The 25,844-nt window shown below is 36.3% G+C and overlaps 1 protein-coding gene across 2 annotated transcripts in view; it reads left to right on the forward strand.

The window, feature by feature from the left end:
* Nucleotides 1–25,844, forward strand: part of hivep3b (HIVEP zinc finger 3b) — an 86,091-nt gene that overhangs the window by 34,673 nt on the left and 25,574 nt on the right. The window contains exon 1 of one of the 2 annotated variants that reach the window (XM_016275632.1): nucleotides 21,143–21,302. The exons of the other annotated variant lie outside the window; for it this stretch is intronic. The gene's annotated coding sequence lies outside the window, so the exon portion shown is untranslated. Of the gene's footprint in view, nucleotides 1–21,142; nucleotides 21,303–25,844 lie in introns of those variants that run through there. 2 annotated transcript variants of the gene reach the window in all.

The following is a 25,844-nucleotide window of genomic DNA, read 5'->3' on the forward strand; positions in this document are numbered from 1 at the left end:
ATATATATATATATATATATATATATATATATATATATATATATATATATATATATAAAATTTTATTTCAGCATTATTTCAGTTACTGAAAGCAATACTTACGGTGGCCGAGAGAGCTCAATGTGCTACAACTTCAGAAAACACATGCAAATAGAAAAAGCACCAGCAAAATAAGAAAACATCTTCATCAGTTTGACAGCACATGTGCTGCAAATACTCACAACACAAACAAAGAAATGCGCTGCAAATACTCACAACACAACCAAATAAAGAAACTCTCCGCAAATACTGACAACACAACCAAATAAAGAGATGCCCTAGGGGTTAGTTGTTGTGCCCTAGTCCTTCACATACTGTATATTATTCCATTGTAAAAGGTAAAGGTTTATGCAAGGAGGCAAAGGTCTGTTTTGAAATAATGTTTATTCTCACCAAATTAATTACAAAAATAATGTTTGCTTTTGAACAGGTTTTCATAAACGCCCTCAGGAAGGTATAGCCCTGCCTCAGCTCACATCATTAGTTGGCATGTCAGACTCAACAAATCAGATCAGTGATTTGAAATCATCAGTGTTCAGTGTTTATATTCTTTGGGAAGTCATTCTACTAATGTATTATTTATTATTGTCTCTGCACATCAGACTTGGGTAGAAGAAACTATTGTGTCATATAACTTTCTCCGATGGCAAAGGGCTTTTAAAAGCCTTTAATATTTGGAGTTTCTGTTTATTTTAACAGTTTTCCTGTCATTTTTCTGACTTGGTTTAGCAAATCGTTTTTAAGGTGTCTGGACACATTGAACTTTTCATTAGTTATAACTTATAGGAGCTGCATGGCTGTAAGTGGTCACTTCAGAAGCTTCAGATATTTTAACATGGTAACTTGCACTTGACTGATTGCCTGGGTTCCTTTCCAAGGTAGAAAATGAGAGTAGTAGACAACAAATAATCAGTGTGAACATTCTAAGGTGTTACACTAACAAAATATTGTACAAAATACTGTAAATGCTATTTTTAACGTACACCTACAAATAAAAGGTTCCAAAAGGCAGTTTTAACAGCAGTGCCATGCAAGAACCATTTTGGGTTCCCCAAATAACCTTTCTATGAACCGTTCTAAAAAGACGATCTTTTTATTTGGCCAAAATGTTTAATATGGAAGCCCGTTTCCGCCACTAAATAAAAAATATAATTCTGTAAGTCATAATCGAGAAACTAAGTCATTATTACGAGAAAGTTTCTCACTATAACGAGATACTAAGTCATAATTTTGAGAAAGTTTCTCATTATTATGACTTACAGAATTATATTTTTTTATTCAGTGGCGGAAACGGGCTTCCATAGTTTAATGAACATTTTAATGTTCTGAAGAACTTTTTCCACTATAACGAACTTTGCAATGAAAAGTTTCCATAGATGTCAAAGAATGGAATCCCTCCTCCCACCCCAGTACAGGGGTGTTAAAATATTACTGAGGGATTTTGAACACTTTTTTTTTTTTTTATAATTGTTAACAGTAGCTAACTAGCAGTTAACTAACCTGTAGGACATGGTGAGATGTTGGTTTTCAGATCAGCAAATATGACCAGTATTAGGGCCATTAAAATGGAAATCTGTGCTCAAAGTGGACATTTAATCTGAAGCACATTGTGAACGAATACTTTGTTACTGGGAAAAAGGTTTGGCATTTCAATCAAAGGACCTTTTAAACACAGGCCAGATGTTATTATATTCAAGTATTTGCTCACATTTAGCTTTCATTCAACCTTACAGAAGACCAGATTTTTCTTCTTCTTCTTTCTTTCTTTTTCACTTGGTCTCATTATACAGCAGTTTGGTTTTAAGTCAAAGAAGTTGATCAGTTCCTTGAAATAAAAAGATTCTGGCTGAAACCCAAGATTGGTGTGCTCGATAAAACAGTCTTGATCTCTGCTTCCTCTATGTGCTCTCCAAACTCAATGCACACTGTATATTGATTTCTGAGTGCAGTGCTGGAGTTGAAGTCCTTGGCCCGTTCCCATTCTGTGGCAATTCACGAGTAGAAGAGTTTGAGAGAGAGATAGGGAGAAAGAGAATGTCTTGTCTTTGTCTCCTCATTTCTTGCTTGGAGCTGCTGAGGTCATTGGGTGGTATCCAGAGATAAAGGCCCTGGGATATCAGATATTGTGGTTTAGATTCCCTATATTGGTTCTCTCACTTTTCTCAGAAAATATTATGTTGTTAAAAATGACTGAGCTTTTAGGGGTTATACAAAAGATCACGATCATTAGCAAGTTTGAAGCAGTTTTAAAGTTGCATCTGATGTTTTCCAGGAATGTAAATGGCAAAAGCATCATTCCAAGTTGCTATTTTTGGTTCGCGCCACTGATCTATATATAATATCTATTATAGATCAGTGGTTCACTCTCGTTTTTGCTGTTCACACATCCTTAAAGGGATAGTTCACCCAAAAATGAAAATTGCGTCATCATTTACTCACCATTCATGTCATTCCAAACCTGTATAACTTTCTTCCTTCTGTAGAGTGAAGAGATTTTGAAAGTCAGTACGGTCAAAACAAAAATAAAACACCAAAGTTGCATTTTTTTTCTGCCATCTTAAGCGAGTTCCGAATCAGAATGGAATGTACATGTTTCGTTTGAAGGGCCCTGAGAACAGCATAGGGAACAAGGGAAAACATACCAACCAGTCATCGCGTATCACCTCAAGGTATAGTTCACCCGAAGATGAAAATCATTAATCAGACATCATTTACTCACCCTTATGTTATTCCAAACATGTATGAAACCTAAACTCAAAATAAGTCGTTTTGAAGAATGTTGGTAACCAAACCCATCACTTTATCAAAATTTCACCACCCAGTTAGGCTCATCAACCATAACTCCTTCAAAAACAGCTAGAAACCTTGGAGTTGTGATCTGCCCGGTCCTGCAGATTTGCTTTATACAACATTAGGAAGATCAGGCCATTTCTTTCAGAACATGCAACACAACTCCTTGTTCAAGTTCTTGTTCTATCCAGGCTGACATTTTTTTGTTCCCATTTACTTCCATTATATTTTTGTCCATACATTGGAAGTCAATGGGAAGTCAGTTTAGTTGCAGCATTATTATCACTGACCTTTATTAGTAGGTGTGTTTTGTACATGGTTGTTTGTGGGTATAAAATGTGCAAGATCCAGCTGTATACAAATGATAAATTTAAATATGCTCTTTAAAACATTTTCCTCCCTCCTTTGTCCTCCCCCTCCTTCATCAACTCTAACAGCTGACGACTTTGCCACATTCTTCATTAATAAAATTACAAACCTCAGCATTTAAACAGGCTCGTATAACCCCACTTCTTAAGAAACCCACTCTTAACCCAACTCTTTAAGAGAACTACAGACCGGTTTCCCTTCTACCTTTCATTGCAAAAACACTTGAATGTTTGGATAAAAGCATCTGCTAAATGACTAAAATAAATAAAAAATAAATAAATACTCATGTATATGTTATAGACAAATGTATATTAAATGAAAGTACAGTAATTTATATTACTTTTATTTATGGACATTATAGTAGTATTATTATTATTATTATACATCAAACTCCTCTGATATGTGCAAATCGAGTTTTGTCTGTGTGATGACACTGCAGGGTGTTGTGAATGAATGCATTTTGTCAAGTGAACTGAAATTTAACAAATATCCCATGCTCAGAGAGTAGGGAGCATCGAACACTGCGCAGGAACCCTGCCAAGCGGAACGCATATCAAAACATTTTTCAAAATGTTTCAAAGAAGAAAGAAAATCATACAGATTTTTTGGGTGACCTATCCCTTTAAAATGACTGATATTTGTGAACATGTACCATTTAGACCCCATCAGAATCATTCAGATGTGCCCGTGGATCATCAGGAAAGATTAATGAAGCATTATGTCAGCGTTCAGACAGAATACTGTGACTGTCACTCTTGGCTCCATAACAGCAGGATGTCGTTGTACAGCACATTTAGAGTATAATGAAGACAGGCTGTGAGCTCAGTGGATCAGAGCCCTTCCTCATCTACATTTCCTCCACACACACACACACACACACACACACACATACATATCACTGCTCTTCAAGCAGCGGGTAGATCAGAGACAGAATAGGCAGTGTTTTAAATTGTAAAGCGTCTTTATTGGAGCTCAGTGCTTGACTGGTATTAAATCTGTTTGACAGCATGAGGCCAAAGTCGGTAACCCAAGGACCTATAAAGACTGCATCATAAACCTCAGGTGTTTTATCATACGTGAATGTTGTAGGATCTAAAAAAGCTTGCACCCAATGCATTTAATTTTTGCAACTAAACTAATTTTGGGCCGGCTGGAATGATCTCTCTGGGGTGCCGTAACATTGACATCCTCCTACAGCAGTTATCCTTTGTCCTTGTCTCTGCAGTATGAAAAAAGTATGCCTTGCTGAATACAGATCTGCATTCTCTCAGAGTTAAATTTCGGGATGTTACCTCTCAGAATTGTTACACGTCTTTCTTCTAACTAGGTGTGACGCATCACCGTGTGTGAGGTTATCTAGCGTGATGCGTTAAAAATAGAGACCAAGCATCCATCAAAACATTGATGGGCAACACTGTTGACAGTTGTGGCTGGTCAGGTTAACAAACACTCAGATTAACACGATAGAGAAGTCATTTATCACTTGATAGTTTATTGTTAGGATGTTGCACTGCTGCTACCCTTTTTTGACATTTCTAGTTTACTTGAATTTCATCCAGTCCTCTTAAATGACATCGTCATTGGCCTAAAGGTGAGGGATGATGGAGTTTTGGCAGTGAACAAAAGTTTTGGCAGGCTACCTGTGTATGAAGTGAATTCACTTTTGCACTGAATTGAAAGGTGAGAGATAACGTAGCTTTTTGCTGCAATGATAGAAAATACATATTTGTTGATGATGTTCATCTGAACTTGGGTTGCCTCTTCCACTGTTGACAGATTTTTGGATTATAATGAGACTGATTTTAAGTTTTGTATGATTTTTTGATGAAATTTCACAGGCAAAAAAATGTCCAGTGTCAATAATGAAGTGATATTTGGAGCACAGCTTCACTTCACAGAATCGCTTTCAAACCAAGCATTTTTCTGTTGGAACTGACTTGATCAGTTGTGAAATCTGTGGGGAAATCTTTCGTTATCACACAGAATTCCTTAATGCATGGATTCCTATTAAAATAAATGAATTTCGCACACGAAAATTTGCTGAATAACAGTAAATGTGACCACACCTTAATACATTTTTTCTCCATTGTATTATGTTGGACTAATTCAAGGATCCTCTTGATTTAAACTGGACGCACAATTGTAAATTCTAGGCTAGTACTGATAAGCAAATAATTATTTTCATTTATGGCTGATAACCTATATTCATATTCTACACTAATTTAATGCAAAACATGAAAACTCATACCAGTTCTTTTAAACTCTGCTAGTGATGGAAGGCATCACAACATAATAATGTACAATATTAAAAATGGATATTCATTTTAAAATGAGCTAAAGATAACATTTAACGGTCTTATGAACTATTAGTGTTTTTAAACTTTAAATGAGTGTTAGCTGACTGCAAAGGTAATCTAAATGTAAAAATAGAGAAAATGATCCAATGTCCAATATTGGCCTATATATATTAGTATTGACAGATCAAAATAATAATAGTAATAATAAAATTATTAATATCAGCCAATAACTGATGTTCTAGAGGATCATAAATATTGTGCATCCTTAATGGGGGGAAAAAAGCTAAAATAATGGGGCAAAACTGAAGTACGATATTAGCAGTAGAAGTAAAGTTACTCAACTATAGATGGTGTGTAGTTTTATATATTTATTTTTATTTTGATCTGCCTACTTGCAGCATTTGGTTCCAACTGTATTTAAAGTGAATCCTGTAGAACTTCATTAACCAACAGCACCTAAACCAGCTAGTTGAACTAAACTCTATGAAGGTACATCTTCAGGAGATGATTATTACTTCTCTACGCCCATTTTTTCCAAGTGTTCAAGAAGTAGTCCCCTTTTCCCGTATGTGTTGGGATTGGTTGACGCATCGACTCGCACACAAAAAAAATGAGAAAGAGCAAAATCGATACACAACAGAAGCTCTGAGCCATCAAGCAGAGACACTTATACTGTATGTGCCCTCCTCCCCACAAGCTCCGAGTCAAAGTGAGAGGGAAGATGAGATCCTAGGGGTTTTGTTTGAGAGCTGCTGGGAGCGGCAGGCCACGGTGGAAGCGAGGTCGGATTTCCCCTCAACAGATTGTTATGAGTTGATGACAGCTGCCGGAGAGTGGCGCCAATCCCCCTGACAAGAGTCATGTGACCCCTGCTGCAATTACTTGAGACAACCCTCAGCTTCTCAATGACACATGTGGCATAGTATGGAGATGTAGGCTAAAGTTGCCCTGTCAGCAGTCATTCACAATGCATTGCTTGTACAGTAGATCAGGGTTTCTGCTTCAGCCCATGAAAGGGATCCCCAACCACTCCTCTTCCTCTCTGCCGCAGCGATGTTATTACAAATCCACTCGTTCATAAGGTAGATAACGTTGCTTCTCATTGAGTGTGTGTGACCACATCCCTGGAGTCCATTCTGACCTGATTGCAGACCACCGGCGAGCCTGGCTCGCTCCTCTGACACACTTCTGCCTTGTTGATGGTGGAGAACTGGGCCAGTTGGGTTTGTAATTGAGAAGAATCTTTCACTAATGCCAGAGAGGATTAGTACTTGCATATCACATCACGCCAGCTTCTTTTTAATTCGTCCTCATGACCATCAGCCACCCCATAATTTTTTTAGATATGTGATGTGTGTTTGTTGCCAGATAGTATACAACAGTTGACTGTGCTTTGGTCCTTACAGACTTCTGTAAAGGTGTGTCCACACCGCTGGAGGTGCTAAGTCGCTATTGTTGTATGCTTGTAGTACACTATGTCCAGCCGCATCAGATTGCAGATAACATGAGTTTCGATGTCTGAACTGCTAATGGTATACAGTCCCTGCACCTTTAAATAAAGCTGACTCGAACAAGTTACTGTTATATAACAGTAAGCCTCAAGTTATTTTCATGTTAAACTGTTTGGTTTAAATAAAATAAAGCACTAAAAAACTTGAATGATTAATTTTAAATGCTACAAATAAATTTAGGCAGCACAACATTATAATGTACAGTATCAAAAATTATTAATCTTTTTACAATTTGCTAAAGATTACATAAGTGTTTTTAAATTATTATTATTGTTTTTAAAGAATGACTTTATCTGAGCTTTTGATGAAGGCAAAGGCCATGTACACTACTGTTTTTTGTTTTTTTTTTCATTTTTGTATTTTTTGTATTTATATTAATACTTTAATTTAGAGATGATGCATTAAATTGATAAAAAGTGATAGTAAGGACTTTGCAATGTTAACATTTATACACTTACAAATAATTGCTGTTTCAAATAACTTTCTATTAATCACAAAAGACCTCAAAATCCTTTCAGTTTCCATAAAAATATTAAATAGCACAACTGTTTATCATTAATGAGAAGAAATCTTGAACACCAAATCAGAATATTAGAGTGTAATGCCTGTTGAAAGTTTTGCCATCACAGGAGTAAATTACACTTCGAAATATTTTCAAATGGAATTTGTAAAAAAAATGTTTAATTTATTAAATATTGTTTAATATTAATAATATTTATTGTTATTAATATTTTGTTATTTTTAATTGTAATAATAGTTCATAATATTACCGTTTTTACTGTATTTTTTAAATATAACATAATAAATAAGTTAATAAATGCATTTTCTTTCAAAAACATTTTTAAAAATTACAAAGCCCCAAAAATTTGAACGGTAGAATTAATGTAAAATATGAGCAGAAATGAGCATGCACAATTAAATACTCATTTTCGACCGAAAAAACTAATATTTGCAGATATATGACACAGATATATTTTGCATACGTAAAGTCTCAGATCTCCTACTCTGATTTCAAATGAATGTCTTCCAGTTGCTTTGTCGCTGCAAATTGCTGTCACCCCTTTAGAATAATGATCTAGAGTTACTCTGAACTATGAAACATTAGCTCACTTTTACCACAATGATTGATTGATTTGCCTACAGGAGGAGATGTTTTAAATGGTCTGTTCATCATGTTTTCCCTCCAAAATGCAGTGTTAGGTTCTGGTGGTGAATGAGTTTGCTTGCCCTTAACCCCTGGGGTGCTTTTCAGACCCCTACTTGAGAAATACCTTTTTAAATGATATTTGTCTGCATGTGTGTGTTCGTACGCCAGCCGTACACTCCCCACGGAGGCCTGCAGTGGAGATCGGGCACAGTCAAACCCCTGTTTCTCTGCAAGCTCTAATAGCGAGCCAGGAGACCTGAGCGAGAGAGGATAGAAATAGACGTTGGAGTCAGGGGAGAGTCCTCGGGACGGCTCTCATCCAGGAACATAAACCACAGAACGTAAAGTAACCTACCCTGTCTTAATGTGTCTCTGAACGACAGCTAACTGTGAATTAAGCCTCATTTTGTTTAGGCCGTTTTTATAAGAGAAACTACCACCAAGTCACTGACTTCCAACCATTGTGCCCTTATTGAAAGCTAATTAAGCGTTTCCAATGGGCAGATGAGAGTTTTTTCCCTTCATTTAGCTTGTTTATGTCTGAGGCTCTTCCTTTTCTTTTTCTTTCAGGCAGTCATTTGTTGGGCGTGAATGTGCAGTTTATTTGCGAAGACTAAACTGTGGTGATTTTTGCACTGGAGCTGCACTGCACTGATGGCTGCCAAATGTAATTTAATGTGCGACTGGCTGAACTGTCCCTAATATTATTGTCATACGTGTGATATACAGTGTCTTTAGCTCGACGAGAGATGGATAGCAGATGGTGCACAACTGTAGATGTCTGCTGATTAGGAGAACTTGATGAGGAGATATCTGCTGTCTTGCAAGCTATGTTTATGTGTGTTTGATGAATGCAAACACAGAGATAGCCCTTTAGGAATGAGAGCCTTACGGGAAATATGCTGTGTGTGATATGAGCTGTGCAAACAGCGGTGCAGGCGAAATGACATAGATTCATTTTTCTATTAAAGCTAAAAGTGACTTGAATTTCTAAAAGGACAACTGCTAGATGATTGCAGCAGGCTGTATGCTGTACATATGAATAACAGAGGAGGATTTTGTCACGTGCACTCTGATTGGCTGAAAAACACTTGAACAGCACTGGTAATCTTATGTAGCCCACCAGATTTACCATTTGGACACACATCTAGAAAGTTAAACAAGTCTTTCAGCACAGAATAGGCAAATAGAGAAAAGTATATGATTGAGTTAAATGCCCGTCTCCATCAGTTCTACTGTATAACCCAACGCTAATGCTTGTATGTGATATAATCACTTCTCAGCGGGGGAATTACAGGGAAATTATTGTATCATTAGCCCGATATATATCAAATTTACCTAATAGCGAGCCAGGAGACCTGAGCGAGAGAGGATAGAAATAGACGTTGGAGTCAGGGGAGAGTCCTCGGGACGGCTCTCATCCAGGAACATAAACCACAGAACGTAAAGTAACCTACCCTGTCTTAATGTGTCTCTGAACGACAGCTAACTGTGAATTAAGCCTCATTTTGTTTAGGCCGTTTTTATAAGAGAAACTACCACCAAGTCACTGACTTCCAACCATTGTGCCCTTATTGAAAGCTAATTAAGCGTTTCCAATGGGCAGATGAGAGTTTTTTCCCTTCATTTAGCTTGTTTATGTCTGAGGCTCTTCCTTTTCTTTTTCTTTCAGGCAGTCATTTGTTGGGCGTGAATGTGCAGTTTATTTGCGAAGACTAAACTGTGGTGATTTTTGCACTGGAGCTGCACTGCACTGATGGCTGCCAAATGTAATTTAATGTGCGACTGGCTGAACTGTCCCTAATATTATTGTCATACGTGTGATATACAGTGTCTTTAGCTCGACGAGAGATGGATAGCAGATGGTGCACAACTGTAGATGTCTGCTGATTAGGAGAACTTGATGAGGAGATATCTGCTGTCTTGCAAGCTATGTTTATGTGTGTTTGATGAATGCAAACACAGAGATAGCCCTTTAGGAATGAGAGCCTTACGGGAAATATGCTGTGTGTGATATGAGCTGTGCAAACAGCGGTGCAGGCGAAATGACATAGATTAATTTTTCTATTAAAGCTAAAAGTGACTTGAATTTCTAAAAGGACAACTGCTAGATGATTGCAGCAGGCTGTATGCTGTACATATGAATAACAGAGGAGGATTTTGTCACGTGCACTCTGATTGGCTGAAAAACACTTGAACAGCACTGGTAATCTTATGTAGCCCACCAGATTTACCATTTGGACACACATCTAGAAAGTTAAACAAGTCTTTCAGCACAGAATAGGCAAATAGAGAAAAGTATATGATTGAGTTAAATGCCCGTCTCCATCAGTTCTACTGTATAACCCAACGCTAATGCTTGTATGTGATATAATCACTTCTCAGCGGGGGAATTACAGGGAAATTATTGTATCATTAGCCCGATATATATCAAATTTACAGCCATGCATATTATGTCCTTTTGAGGGTTTAGGTATTGGTCAGTGACCACTGATGTGACCACATTATTTCATTTACAAATCCACTGGCAGCCGTAATGGTAAGTTAGCATTTTGTGCATTCAAATTGTATTTATTTTTAGTGCAAATTTTGTGTTTGTATTTAATTTCCAAGATTTGTTTTCTCAATGAATTGTATTACATACACTACTGTTCAAAAGTTTTGGGTCAGCAAGATTTTTTTGGTTTTCAAACAAAGTTCCTTCGCCAAGACTGTATTATTTTATTAAAATACAGGAAAAACAGTAAAACTGTGTAATATTACTACAATTTAAAATAACTGTTTTTTCTATTTGAATATATTTTTAAATGTAATTTATGAAAAATATATGCATTTTTAGCAGTCGTTATTAAAGTCTTGTTATTATTAGAGTGCCACACAATTTCTTTTTAAATAATTCTAAAATGCTGATTTGTTGCTCAAGAATGAATAGAAAGCTCAAGAGAACATTTATTTAAAAAACAGCTTTACTGTAATCCTTGTTAAATAATTTATAATTTAAATAATTTGATAAACTTTTAATTTTCTTTAAAAAATAAAATAAAAATCTTACTGTCCCCAAATGTTTGAACAGTGGTGTATATACAGTACAGTTATTATCATGTATTGCCTAATGTTTTATATATATTAAATCAGCTGTTACTATATCAATCAACAACTATAGATATAATTACAGATATAAACTTGTGTCGGTCAACCAGATAAGAATGTTGTTCAACCCCTAACCTCAGCTCTAAGCTGAACACTAACCCTAAACGTTGAATGGGTGATGCTCTGTCAGCACCTTTAGCTTGTCACTGGGATAGTACTCTTAAAGGGATCCTTTTGTACCTTTTCTCTGTCCATAAAGGGTGCATATTAGTATTTTTTTGGAAACTATGCACACAAATAGGGGTAGATAAGGTACAGAGGTGTAATTACTTTAAGGACCAAAAGATCAGTCACTGTTTAGATCAGTCACGTTCAGCATTTCTTTGACCCATTTTGATTGTTTGTGTGATGTACTCACACAGAATGCTGGACTCAGTCTGGTGCACTTGATACATCGGAGCCAATGCATGCAAATGATGGAGTTTTAATATGTTTGTTGTCACGAATGTGTTTGTTGCTGTCAAAAAAAATGAGTTTGTCTCTTGTGACCTTGGCTGTGTTTGTTTTTTCTTCACACATGGTTGGAGAAGCTCTGTTCTTGTGCCAAGTTAGAAATCAGACTTGCTTATTTTATGATGCTTCCGTTGTTTTTGCACTGACGAATTCCCTCTTGGATCATGGTCAGGTTGATGTCTTTGAAAAAGAGCTGATTTTCTGAAACATTTGAAAGGAGCTAATGTCTAAAATAATGACTGGTAAAGAACAGAATTAAAAAATCAGTTGCTGGTTGATGCAGGCCTCTTCAGTTGCCCTCATTTTTAACCTACTGTAGTGCAAGTGAAACCAGTTTTGTTCTTTCTGCCCTCTCTTTCATCAGTGTCACTTCCTGCCTCAGTGACCACTTCCTGGTCTTGTCGGTCATGTCTCAGCAAGTTCAAGTTGTTGCTGGGGAGTGTATAGAAGAGTGTGTGTTGTGGTTTCCCTGTGCTTTGAGTCTTGTCACCCACGCAGTGACAAGTGAAACTTGTTGGCTTCGAAATGAGTAGGCGGCTTCTAAAAGTGTGACTTCCTCCTTCTATTTTTATCGCTTGTGTTTTCTTCCCATGACATGTCATGCTTATTTCTCTCTCTCGCCTTTGTTGCTCACTTTAATTTTTCTTCCGCTAAGTAACTTGAGATTCTGATTGTTGCCATGACAGCTGGAAGTTTCTGTCAGAAAGTGTCTCATTTTTCCCCTCTACTTTCACAGACGTCCCAGTTCTTTTTTTTTAATGGTTGTTTTCCTGAACATTGTTTTCTCCCATCCGCTCCAGTATTTTTTTGTGTTTTTCACAGAGAGAGCTTTTTCTTGTCCCACATAATGGCAATACAAGCAAAACCTCTATAACGTAACCCACAGATGCCGACAGTAGTTCCTGTAGCTGAACTGGTAGAGCGTAGTGCTAGTAACACCGGGGTCATGTGTCCAATTCCCAGGGGACACACATACCAATAAAATGTATCTTGAATGCACTGAAGTGTCTGCCAAAGGCATAAGTGTAATGTAAATGATAGGGGAGGATGCACAAGTGCTGTATTACACAACACATAACACCGGAGAGCTTCACTCCTACTCATGCTTTTGCTGAAAGCTTCAAGCTGCAGTATTGCGCTGTGCCACCTGAGTTTGAACAGTCTAGATTTATGTGCATTTTGAATTTGGCATCGAGCCCATGACTTTGGGGGAATTTTGGCTGCTTTTCTGTATACTGTGGCTCAGTGAAGAGAATTGTGAGGGATATTGGTGCTCTAGTGCGATGCGGACTATACACAGAATTACTATGTTCAGACATAATCAGATCACATATCCAAGCCAAAGAGCAGCCTTATTGATCGATCATAAAACAAAAAGGACTTCCATGCAGCAGTCCATCAGGATCTCATTCACATTAGGCCAATAGGGTGGGAGGATGTCCATGTGTATCCCAGTTTGTGTGCTTGACTTATATGTACATATGTGTTTGTGTGTGTAGACCAGATGTTTGGAATAATTAATGTTTGTTTGTTTTTGAAAGAAAAAGTCTCACAAATGCTGTTTATTTTTTCAAAAATTATAATAAGAACATGAATGTTGTGAAATATATTTACAATTTAAAATAACTCTTTAATATTTTAATATCATTTAAAATGTAATTTATTCCTGTGATGCAAAGCTGAATTTTCCGCCGTCTTTACTCCAGTCTTCAGTGTCACATGATTTTTCAGAAATCATTCCGATATGCTCAATTATTGCTCAGTTATTATTACTTATTATTGGTGATTAATTATTAACAATGGTTAATAATGGTTCTATTAGTTACTGCGGCATAATTTTATTGTAGAAACTTTGGTTGTTCAATGAAGAGCATTTATCTGCATTTAATAAAACTTATTTTTTGTAACCTTTTTTTTAATCATACCTACCCTTGAACTTGCATCACAGTCTCTGCAAAAAATATTAATGTTTTCAACATTGATAATAATTAGAAATGCATCTTGAGCACCAAATCAGCATATAGAATGATTTCTGAAGGATCATGTGACACTGAAGACTGAAGAAATGACTGCTGAAAGTTCAGCTTTGCCATCATAGATATACTGTAAATTACATTTTAAAATGTATTCAAATATAAAAATAATTAAAAAAATGTTCTGTTTTTTTTTTTATCAAATAAATCATAAATTATTTATCCACTTATTTACAGCTATACATTTTGTACATTTTGTGTCTGTTTGCATGAATGCATTTGACGGATGCTTTAATCCAAAGTGACACATCCAAATGTTCATGGGAAATTATTTTCTAGTTCTAGCCAGTTGAGCTACAAAAGCAGATACTATAGTAGAGCTACTAAAGTTGCAAGCTCAGTTCTCGGTAGGGGTAATTGAAGACCTGGACTTCAAGAAATCCGAGTCTTGCCCCACCATCATTGCAGATAAAAAGCATTTACCAAGTGTCTATAACCCCCAATAAATTGAGGAATTGCTAGTTTGTTGATTTGTTCTTTTCTTGAACCCCAAAAACCTTTTGTCTATTTAGTCTGACATTTGAAATCTCTGTGCAAATATTTTCACAAGCAGATCCATTTTTACCTTTCCCTTTTTATAGGTCCTCATTTTGTGGGAGGCGGTGCAAAAATAAATTTCGTCTGTCTGCAAATCTAAGACCGCTAATTTGATTTAAATTACAGTCCAGGATTGGGCCAAAATGACATAAATGTCTCTTGTAAAGCTTGATACGTACACGTTGCATCACATCGCTCCGTCTAGCAAGTATAACTTATGTCGAAGTAACAAGATTACCCATGCAAACTTAGTAACATATAAGCCTGAGAGGTTATGAGAGAAAATAGTGTGGAATTACCCACATAACGGCCACAACGAGGGGCACTGTGGATGCTTGTTCCAAACCAAACTGCTATCTCTGTTTGCCATCAGGGGTGTGAGGGAGTGTCATTGGCTGTGAGTTATTCACTTTTTCATGTGTGGGTGTTATATCGTTGGGGATCGGGCTATTTTTGACTTTCAATCCCCCACCTTTAACCATCTCCCCTCTGGAGAGAAGCTGGGTGGTGACAGTTGAGGAGACAAAGGCCTCCTATACCGCTCTCGCTCAAAACAAACCCTCATCACTCCCACTGCAGGAGAACACTAATAGAAGTGAGGGTTTAGCTGAGGAGGCTGGGAAAGTTTGCCATAGTGCCAGCATTTTCAGTCCAAGAATCCCTTTTTAAATCCCTCTAAATCTGTGTGCTTCTAATGACATTGATAAAAGATGGATTCAATTATTTTTAAAGAGCGACTTCAGCTTTTGAATAGGTGACACGTTGGCCATGTTCACTTGGCAGTAGAATTTGATTGTCAGTCCTGTTTTAGAGTGCTAAATAAATTTTCTGTACATGCACAGTTTATAGGGCCCTATGGAATACGTTTTATTTTTTCCCAAATTCTGTTTTATTTTTTTTCCAAATTCAGTTTTTCTTTGTTGTTGTTTTTTCTGGATTCAGAGTTTTTTTCTGTTTTTTTTCTAGACTGTTTTAATGGTTAAATTAAATTATGTTAATCAGAAAGCATGTCTAATTAATTGAAATCATGAAACTTACCATATTAAACAGCAATTTATAAATTACATTTTTATGGCCCTCAAATTCTGATTATTATTATTAAATTTTTTTTACCAATTTTTGTCTTCAATGCATTTTCTGGATTCCATTTTAATGGCTTCATTAAATATTAATAATCAAAAGCATATCTAATTAATTGATTTTATTTTTTTTAAAATCCAGAAATACTGTGTTGTGCATTCACATTTTTATCTGCTAAATATATTCTGGTAAATAATTTTTCTGGTAAATATTTGTAGAAAAATAATGTTTTAATAATTTTATTAGCAGTACTAGTACTATCATTACATTAAGTAATGTTTCTTTCACGGTTTCTTCAATTTAACCGAACATTTATTTTGATGGGTTGCCTTGAACTAGGGCTGTGCAAATAATCAAATGCGATTTTCATGTGCATCTCGTCAGTAAAGCCGGTTCTGTGATTAGTAGTAAATCTCCAGCACGTGCTTTCAGATGGAGTGGCATTTACTACACAGAGCCGCAGATCACTGACAACCTACGCAATATTGCGTAGCTTGTCAGTGATTCATGGCTCTGTGTAGTAAATGCCGCTCCATCTGAAATCACATATTGAGGCGGCAGAGGCTGAAAACACTGTGAGCATCACGCACGCTTCAGTATGTCTGTATTAAATGTAATCGTGCATCTGCGCCATTCATTCACACAGAGACATGTAGAACATGCAATATTTCATATTTAAATTGTATTTTTGCGGCTTTATATTTACAGACGTGCATATCGCGTTTTGATTTAAGTGTACTGACCTACTTTTGATGTATCCATCCAAATTCCGTGACATTCCATATTAGCCTGTACAGTACATTTAATTTTTATGACTGGATCCTGCAATTCCATCCGCGTTTTCCACATCGCAGAAATCCTAGGGCCTAAGTTTAGTTAAAACAGAATGATGTCCGCATTCTATAAATGACTTCCTTAAATTTTCAGGACCCCACCTGTTACAACTGTTGCTTTAGCGCCTGCAGCTGAATTTCCGGAGAAGACGCATTAGTTGCATAAGAGCCTAAATGAGAATAACAAACAGGAGTCATGTGGAGATGTCACCCTGGAGGTACAGACTAATGGCAAGCCTCTTTATGCATGCCATTCCACCTGGAGGAAATATAATACCTGACTTTCCGCAGCCACAAAAAGCTCATTCTTAGTAGTAGTGCTTGCTAAGTAATTGCTATTGCTCATACTTTGGGTTAGGCAAGGGCAGGATGACCAGGTGTAAAATGACCAAACGTGCTTCCTCTGAGACCAGTCTGAAAAGTTGAACGTGAGCTTTGTGCCACAATAGTTTGGGAATGAGAATTTCATAGAAAGGGCTGGCATGAGGGCGGATGAAATTTGTAGAAACTTCTATGTGGAATCTTTGTGTCACAATGCCACTCCCTTGAATTCTTGACGTACAAGGTGGTGTAAACACCTGGTAAGGTAGTGGTCCTTACACACTCTGTCATGCTTGTACAAATGCCTGAGCAGTGAGGAGCCTCAGGCTGGAACCGTTTCCTGGAGATGTTCCAGTTTGTAGAAACAACACCGACTCTAAACCTACTTTTACTATGTAATCTCTGTAGCTTTTATGATATCAAGGTATTCCAAAAGTTATTTTCGTTTCGGTCTGGTATTGGTAGTCTGGATTATGTTCTAATTCAATGCAGTTTATTTTATTTCATATCCTATCTTGTATTTTCTAACAAGGTCCAAGGACACGGCCCAGCTCTCTTCGTATGCTGTGGCAACGGAGATCTCGCTCTAACAAGACAATCCGTCATGCCATTGTTGTACAGCACTCTGCCTTGTTGATCAGATTTACAGAGCCTCTGTTGTCCCATCTCTTCTTGGAAAAACAGAAGACAAAGAGATGACGGAAATGTGAGTTCCCCTCCCAGAGGGCTACAGTATGGGCAATGCCTGGCCACAGACCCCCCCCCCTCCTTTAAATAGGCTGACCATCGCCACAAAGATCACATTCAGACAGACACAATACACGCACGGCCCCAGGGCCGGCACACTGCCCTGCTCCACATGACGCTGAAGGTCACACAATCATTTGGGATAATTGATCAAATGGACAGAGAGAAAGAAAAAAATGAAAGAAATAAAGAAATGGGGGGAGGGGAGGTGGACTAAAATTTTAAGAAATTAGGTAGAAAAGCCAAACTGTAAAAACGTGTGGAAAGAAGTTTTTTTTTTTCAATCTTTAGGGCTAATAATGTTCCTGAAAACCAGTTCCAGGGTCCATATTACTGTATTATGATAGATTTAGGTCTATGAAATTTCTATAAAATATGATTTTTTTAAATTATTTATTTCTTTTATTTTAACAGCAAAATTTATGTCTCCTTAAATTAATTCCAGGGGCCAAATTTGACCCTTTTATGGCAGCATTTTATGTAAATGTGACCCTGGACCACTTAAGTAGCACAGGTATATATGCCAAAAATCATTAGGATATTAAGTAAAGATCATGTTCCATGAAAATATTTTGTACATTTCCTACCATAAATATATTAAAACTTAATTTTTGATTAGTAATATGCATTGCTAAGGACTTCATTTGGACAACTTTAAAGGCGATTTTCTCAATATTTAGATTTTTTTTACAACTATTTAAATAGTTGTATCTCGGCCAAATATTGTCCTATTCTGACAAACCATACATAAATGGAAAGTTTATTTATTCAACTTTCATATGATAACCCTTATAACTGGTTTTGAGGTCCAGGGTCACAAATATGTAATGTATTTGTCAAATATTTCCATGAAAGAAATATTTAACATTGTTTTTATTTAATTTTATTCACTTCATATTAGCTACACATTCAACAAACGTTGCCCCTGCATTTTAAATATGGCAGGGGCTATTTGCACTAAGTGTAAATAGCAATTAGATGCTATTTACACCAAGTAAAAATAGCATATTTTCTTAGCGATAGATGCTATTTACTCTACGTGAAAATTGTGATAGATGCTATTTACACTTAGTGCAAATAGCAATGGATGCAATTTACATGAAAATAGTAGTATTTTCTTAGCTATATTCTATTTACTCTAAGTGCAAATAGCTATAGATTCTATTTACACTGTTAAAATTGGAGGATTTTTAAATATTTATTCTACTTATTGCAAATAGTGGCAATTATCTGTACCTCAGTATTGTGGTACATAATAAAACAGTATGCAATAGTAACGTGCTGAGTGTAAATTATACTTTTAATTCAAATTATTAAATGGATCCCACCATTTTGGGACAATATAAGCCCTCCCTACACCTACCCTAACCCTACCCGATACTTTATTTTCAACTTTTCGATTATTTCCTTCACTTTTATTAAAAAAATAAATGCCTTTCTGATGTGATATGAGATTTGAAAAGGGAGGAAAAAAAGTTTGGCAAAAGGCAGGTTCGAACCCGGGTCGATTGCGTCAAAAAGACAACACCATGCGCTTTGCCATCTAAGCAACTGGATCTGTTGTTAAACTAGTGCCGTTTGTAGTGTTGACTACCCCAATCACACGTTGGGGGCCAAAGTTCGTGTAAATAGCCTCTGCCAACAAGGCGGGCTATTTGCACTTAGTGTAAATAGACACTCCGTTTAAATATCTATTAAATTTTTGTTATTTTTAGTTGGTTTATTAATCCAGAAATGTGTCACTTTCTCTAGTAAACAAAGCGTGATATCAGTAAGTCAAAGCTGCTCTTTTTCATGCTCTCTTATTAGATTTCGTTTCACCTCTGTAAGTTACTTGCGTTTTAGTTGCTCATTTGTAATAGAAGCTGGTGGCATGAATTAGCAATCAAGAATCAGGAAAACCTGTTGATTAAAAACACCTTAATAAAGTGTTTTCAGTGTCATGAGTAGGCAGTTCAATTCTCCCAGGATTCTTAGTGCTCGTGTCATTCGTTCACTGGGAAAGCCCCGTTTGGAGTGTGTTGATTCATCGGCCCACAATGCACCATTACAGTGTTCTGTCGATTTGTGCTACCCTGTCAGATTTTCCTACCTCCCATTAAAACAGTGGGTGGTACAATTCGACAACGAAAAATGCTACCTGTAAAATGTTTTATTAACGTCTACACCTACCACAACCCTAAACCTACCCTTACAGTAATGCAAATGCAGTAATTATGTGTTATATTCGCGGTTGTAGCTAGAAGGGATAGAGCTACAGGAAACCAACAATAATTTTCTCTACCTATTAGATTGTTTTATTAAAGTCTACACCTACCCCAACCCTAAACCTACCCTTACAGTAATGTAGATGCATTAAATATTGTTGTTCAGCATGAGAAAAAGGACGCAATATTGATGTGCGCATGCGCAGTAAACCGTGGTAGGACAATATGACGGGTAGGATAAAATGTCAGGACTCAGGCTCTCTGTTTGTGCAGCAGGAACATTTGTCAGCTGCAGCCCTGGAGGAATTTCCTATAACTGTGACCTGTTTTCACGCTCAGGAGCTGTTGTGACAAATCCGGGCATGTGCACATGTGGATATGTGTGTGGACAACTAGAAGTTGATGCTTCCAAAGTTGAGAGAGCTCCACCCAGCCAGTGGTCTAGCTCATCATGATGTTATCATCCAACAGTGGAAGTTAGGAAGGCCAAACTGAGTTGACATGACGGTAATTCACTAACCATAAGCCTACCAATTCCCATCTGTGTAATGACATCATATGATCTCCTCATGATGTTCATCTGTATTTCTCAGTAGTCACTGATTCTTATGTACCGAGACAAAACTATTTACAATGTATCATGTATCTAAAATATTTTATTAAAAAAAATATATATCTTTTAAATAAATTAATTCTTCTGTTCATTAGGTTTCATTAAATCACTCAAAAGTGACAGCAAAGACATTTATAACGTCACCAGCACTGTTCTTTTGAACTTTCCGTGCAGCAAAAAAGTTTCCACAAAAATATTAAGCAGCACAACTGTTTTCAGCACTGATCATAATAAATATTTCATAAGCACCAAATCTGCATATTAGTTAGATTTCTGAAGAATCATGTGACACTGAAGACTAGAGTAATGACTGCTTAAAATTCGGCTTTGCCATCACAAGAATAAATTACAAATACATTTTCAAATATATTAAAATAGAAAACATAATTTGAATTGTAATAATATTTCACAATATTGCATTTGCATCTGTATTTTTAATCAAACAAATGCAGTCTTGTTGAGCAAGAGACATCTTTTGAAAAACATGAAAAAAAACCTTGCCAACCCCTAACTTTTGAATGGTATGTATTTATTTATATACTGTATAATTATTTATTCATGATATTTAGAAAAACATTTTATTTTTGTTTTTTAATCATTTAGAAAAATAAGGAAAAGAAAATGAATTGCTATAAGTTAACATTCTAGTGATAATATCTGATTCATGTCAAAGTGTAAATGTCTCCCTCAATGTCTATTATGATCATGGCCCTGTAATAAGCTACATAACCAATTCTGCATTCTGGCTTAGTCCGTTGGTCATCACAGCAATAACACTCCTTGTTGTCCTTGTGCATGAAGGAGAAGCCTGTTATTCAATCACTGTAACTGTGTTCATTCACACACCCTTATCCGCCATGTGTCTCCATGTCTCTCTCACACCCACTCGCTTTCTTACTCCTTGTCTTTCTCACTCTTACTCTCCCCCTCCCATCTCTCTCTGTCTTTCTCCCCTCCTCCCCCTCACTCACTCTTTCAGAAGTACACCCACTCATACACAAACATTCATATCCGCTGTGTCGTTTGGTGGCTTTCATTCATGCTTTAGCAGTGTGAGGTGGCAGAACTCCTCAGGTAATGGACGGCACTTCCTCCCGTCTATCCGACCGTACGCTCTGTTATGTTTGGAAAATGAACGCTAACTGGAATTACTAGATATGAGATCAGCTTTCAGAGTGAGTATTTCACTGTTTTTGTTAACGGTGCGTTTAAGTTTAATGTCACTGCATTTTTTGAGTGCGTGGTGTCTGAGTTACATTACACAAGACTGAATGTGTGTGTGTGCGCACTGCAAAAACATTTTCTTACAATTTTTTTTTTTGGTCTTCTTTTTCAGTAAAGACCTCTAAACATCTTACGCAGTTTTGCTTCTCAAGTTAATTTAAGGCATAATTATGTACCTTGAAATAATGACATAATTCCCCTAAAATGAAAATCCTGTGATTTATACATTTAAGCTTATGTTATTCCAAACCCTTTTGACCTTCTTTTGTGCTTCTACTTTGATTCTACTATCTCTCATTCAAGAAACAGATGTAAACCGGTTTGAAACGCCATTAAAGTAAATAATAAAATAATTTTTGTGTATTGTAATTTTATTTCATTCATTTAAATTAGATGTCAGATCAGTTTTTTTTATTCTTGTTTTGTATAAATAAAAAATGAGTGTGGCTTATGTTTAAAACAAGCCAACAAAAAATAAACTATGTATTTTTATGTAACAATATATACAGTGGGTACGGAGAGTATTCAGACCCACTTAAATTTTTCACTCTTTGTTATATTGCAGCCATTTGCTAAAATCATTTAAGTTCATTTTTTTTCCTCATTAATGTACACACAGCACTCCATATTGACAGAAACACACAGAATTGTTGACATTTTTGCAGATTTATTAAAAAAGAAAAACTGAAATATCACATGGTCCTAAGTATTCAGACCCTTTGCTCAGTATTTAGTAGAAGCACCCTTTTGATCTAATACAGCCATGAGTCTTTTTGGGAAAGATGCAACAAGTTTTTCACACCTGGATTTGGGGATCCTCTGCCATTCCTCCTTGCAGATCCTCTCCAGGTCTGTCAGGTTGGATGGTAAACGTTCGTGGACAGCCATTTTTAACTGTATATATGTATATGTATTCATGTATGTATATAAATTCATGAAACTACAACTTAATAATAAAATTAATTATATGACACAATGTGGCAAAAACGTGTATATATGGTGCGCCACTCATGACATGAAGCAGAAAAAATTACTATCTTGGCCACAAATTAATAATTAATTCCGACAACTTTAAAAAATGTTGGCCATGTTGTACTAATTCATTACCTCATTTTAACTTGTGGCACTGATTTAACAACCTAGATAGTGGGAACAAATTGCAATGAGAACAAATCAAGATTGTGGGAGCAATCATGGCCACAACATTTTTTTTTTTCTTAATGATGTTTAGATATTTTACCGAAAATAAAAATAATGACTAAGAACATTAAATAATTTTTTTGCAGTGTTTTCACATGTTCTGTGCATCCAGGGAAATTCGTCATAAATGACTCAGACTCATTCGTTCGTTTGTCTTGCGTGCTCTACACGTTTTCAAGAAAACCTGTTAACTAAACATTTTCTATGAACCTGTTGAGTTGAAACTGCCTGAGGCCGTGTGATTGTAGGCTCTTTAGGCAAAACACCGTGTTTCCTCAACTCGGTGTGCTAGTGTGTCAAATCTGATGAGCTTGAACTCTTTGCAGTATCCGAGGCCCATATTTTCCATGTCTTGGTTAGCGAATCTCTCCATCAGGTAAAGTGCTCTTCTGAAAAGCCCTGAGAGGCTTCCTCATTAACGCTGCTTTGTTTTTGGAAGGTTAAAGCCAGGAGAGACCTGAGAGGTGGTGGTAACGAGGGAATAAAAAAGCTCAGAAATGCAGCCAAAGTATGACTAATCATATCAGAGGGCTCAGCGGCGGCTGTGTGGGCCAGCCTGTGCGCTTGTTAGAGTTCTGGGGCCCATCTGATTCACCGTCGCTCCCCGTTAGAAGCACTGCTTGGTTCACTTCCTGATGTGGGCGGAATTTTCCTATCAGCCCTGTGCTCTGAAAGCCGAAGGGTGAGGTGATTGACGGGCCCGTGAGCACGATGTTGTGGGTGGTTTGGAAGACTGAGGCGGTCCACTTGTTCCTCTGTGAATGTAAATGAATGAAACTCGCATAGCTCATCTTTCTCATTCTTTGTCTCTGGTTACTATGGAAGTCCTGGGTGGCCGTGTTTAGCAGTACGCTTGAAGTAGGCATGTGTCACCAAGTATTTTTTTATGAGCTAACCAGTCTAAACCTTTTCAGTTAATCTAAAAGTGAAAACTGCCTTTATTTACATGGTTGTTGCAAAATCGTGAGACTTTATTACAGTTGTGTACAATGAAAAAAGATACATTTTGAAAAATGAACTTTTAAAAAAGGTGACAATCACCAATAAGATATGATAAAAGCGATACTGTATTTCAAATCTTCTGAAGCTAAATGGTAGTTTTATTTGAGGAATGGACCGAAATTCATAAATTTACATTAATTGTGACTTGCTTATTAAGTCACTGAACTATATCAGTCTGATTTGTGTCATTCAAACTGGTTTAGTGCACTGGTTTTGAAAGAATGATTTGTTCATAAACATCTACATAAACTTAAACATAAACATAAATCTTCATAAACTTCTCTCAGGATCTCTGAAGATGAATGTCAAAAACTTTTATTTAATAACTACATTAATTTTGGGCTGTTCCACACAGAAAACGATGACTTCAGAAAACCTGTAAAGTATAGCTAGTGCACAAGTCGTAGACCACATGATACTTTTATGGTGCTTTTGAAGTTTAAAAGTATCAGGAAAACTTTTTTTTTTTTTTAAATATAAGAAGTATTCATAGAATTATTTAGTTTTGGTGAACTATTAATTGAAAACCATTAATTTCTTTTCTAAATAAGGTGAGGCTGAACAAATAAAGTGATCCAGTGTGGCTTGTGCTTTTTTGCTGATATGCATACCTGCTCAGAAACAAGCACCATGGGCTGGTGAAACTGAAGACCCGCTGACCTGATTTGCCCTTGTTGCTCCTTAATCAAAGTAAACACAAAAAGCCTCTTGAACTCCCCTGTTAACAAGTCTGTCTGCCAGCATCTGAAGGTCTGTGAGGTAAACCAAATAGTTCATACAGTCACTTAGCATGTGTGATGCATTACATGTGGGGCCTTTCTTGTGATGCATGGTGATATTAGACTCATTTTAAGTGTAGCCCCGAGTTTATAAGGCCTGTTTATTGTGTTTATTTTTATTATAAATTCAAAAGTTTGGAATCTTTTAGATTTTTTTGTGTGTGTGTTTTCGAAAAGTCTAATTTTCACATTTATTTGATAAAAAATTATGGTAAAAACTAGGGCTGCCACTAACGACAATTTTTATTTCGATTAATCTATCGACTAATTTATCGATTAATCTAAACGATTAATTTCCCACAAAAAAATCAACAATTTTACTTAAGAATATTTTATTAAACTATATTTTATTAAACCAAATGAAATCCAAATTTATATGAAATCCTTTTTTTAAAGCAAAAGTAAAGTGCAACATAGAGTGCAAGAAGCAAGTGTCCATCTCATAGTCCAAATCACTGAAATCAAAGTTCAGTATTATAGTGTAAGAATGACAACATATCCACGTGTTCTAGTCTACTAATAATACAATTATAATCAAAAAACACTTTTTAAAGGAGTATTTACCAGAAATTTTATTTACCAGAATTTATTTTGGAGAAAAATGTAAATGTGCAGTATTTCTGGGGGAAATATTTTTTTTTATTATTATTATAAAAAAAAAAAAATTTTTATTAATTGGAGATGCTTTTGATTATTAAAGAAATTGAAGAAAGCAAGAAATCATATGGTTTTATTGAACAAAACTGTTAAAATACATAATGTATTATAAACAATAGAGCTAATGTACATGTGCATTACAACAAAGGCCTGCAGGGGGCGCCAACGGCCTGATTTTTTTTTTACACATTACTGTGCGATCTAATACTGGTTTAATATTTTCCAAGCACCATTTAATTCAAATGTCCACTTAATCTTTAATATTTGGCCATTTCTTTTAGGACAGAAATGGTATAGCCACTGTAATTAAAAGAATATGTAGACATCAAAACGTGTAAACTCAGAGTGAGGGTTTGAGCTTTTATTTTGAAACCGTGATGTATTCTCCTGTGTTTGCATAGATTTATAAATGATTTACCTTACAAATCTGATGAAATGGCGCACGTTGCATTCCCAGATGAACGTTATAATAAACCCAAACTCACAACAACATGCAGAGATGGAGTTTGAGACGCTCCACACATGTAAATGATAACAGTTCCTGTGGAACTACTGTGAACGGAGCCGCTGTGTGATGCATGTACTTAAACTGCACGCATGTAAATAATTAAAGCGCATATACTGTATTAGAACTGCATCGCATATAATTAATTAAATAGTAGCGTTTGTTAATTTATAATTATGATTTTAATTGGGTTTAATATATCATGCAGCCTTGGGAAACAGTCTAATAACGTGTTTTATGGATTCTCGTCCGTGAAATGTGCCACTTCCGGTATTTTGCCGGTTAGTCGACGCGAGCAAAATGAAGTCGAGGATTTTTAAAAATCGAATAGTCTAATAAAATCGACGAAT

This window comes from Sinocyclocheilus grahami, unplaced genomic scaffold (assembly GCF_001515645.1).
Source record: "Sinocyclocheilus grahami isolate Dianchi unplaced genomic scaffold, SAMN03320097.WGS_v1.1 scaffold96.1, whole genome shotgun sequence".
NCBI lineage: Eukaryota > Metazoa > Chordata > Actinopteri > Cypriniformes > Cyprinidae > Sinocyclocheilus > Sinocyclocheilus grahami.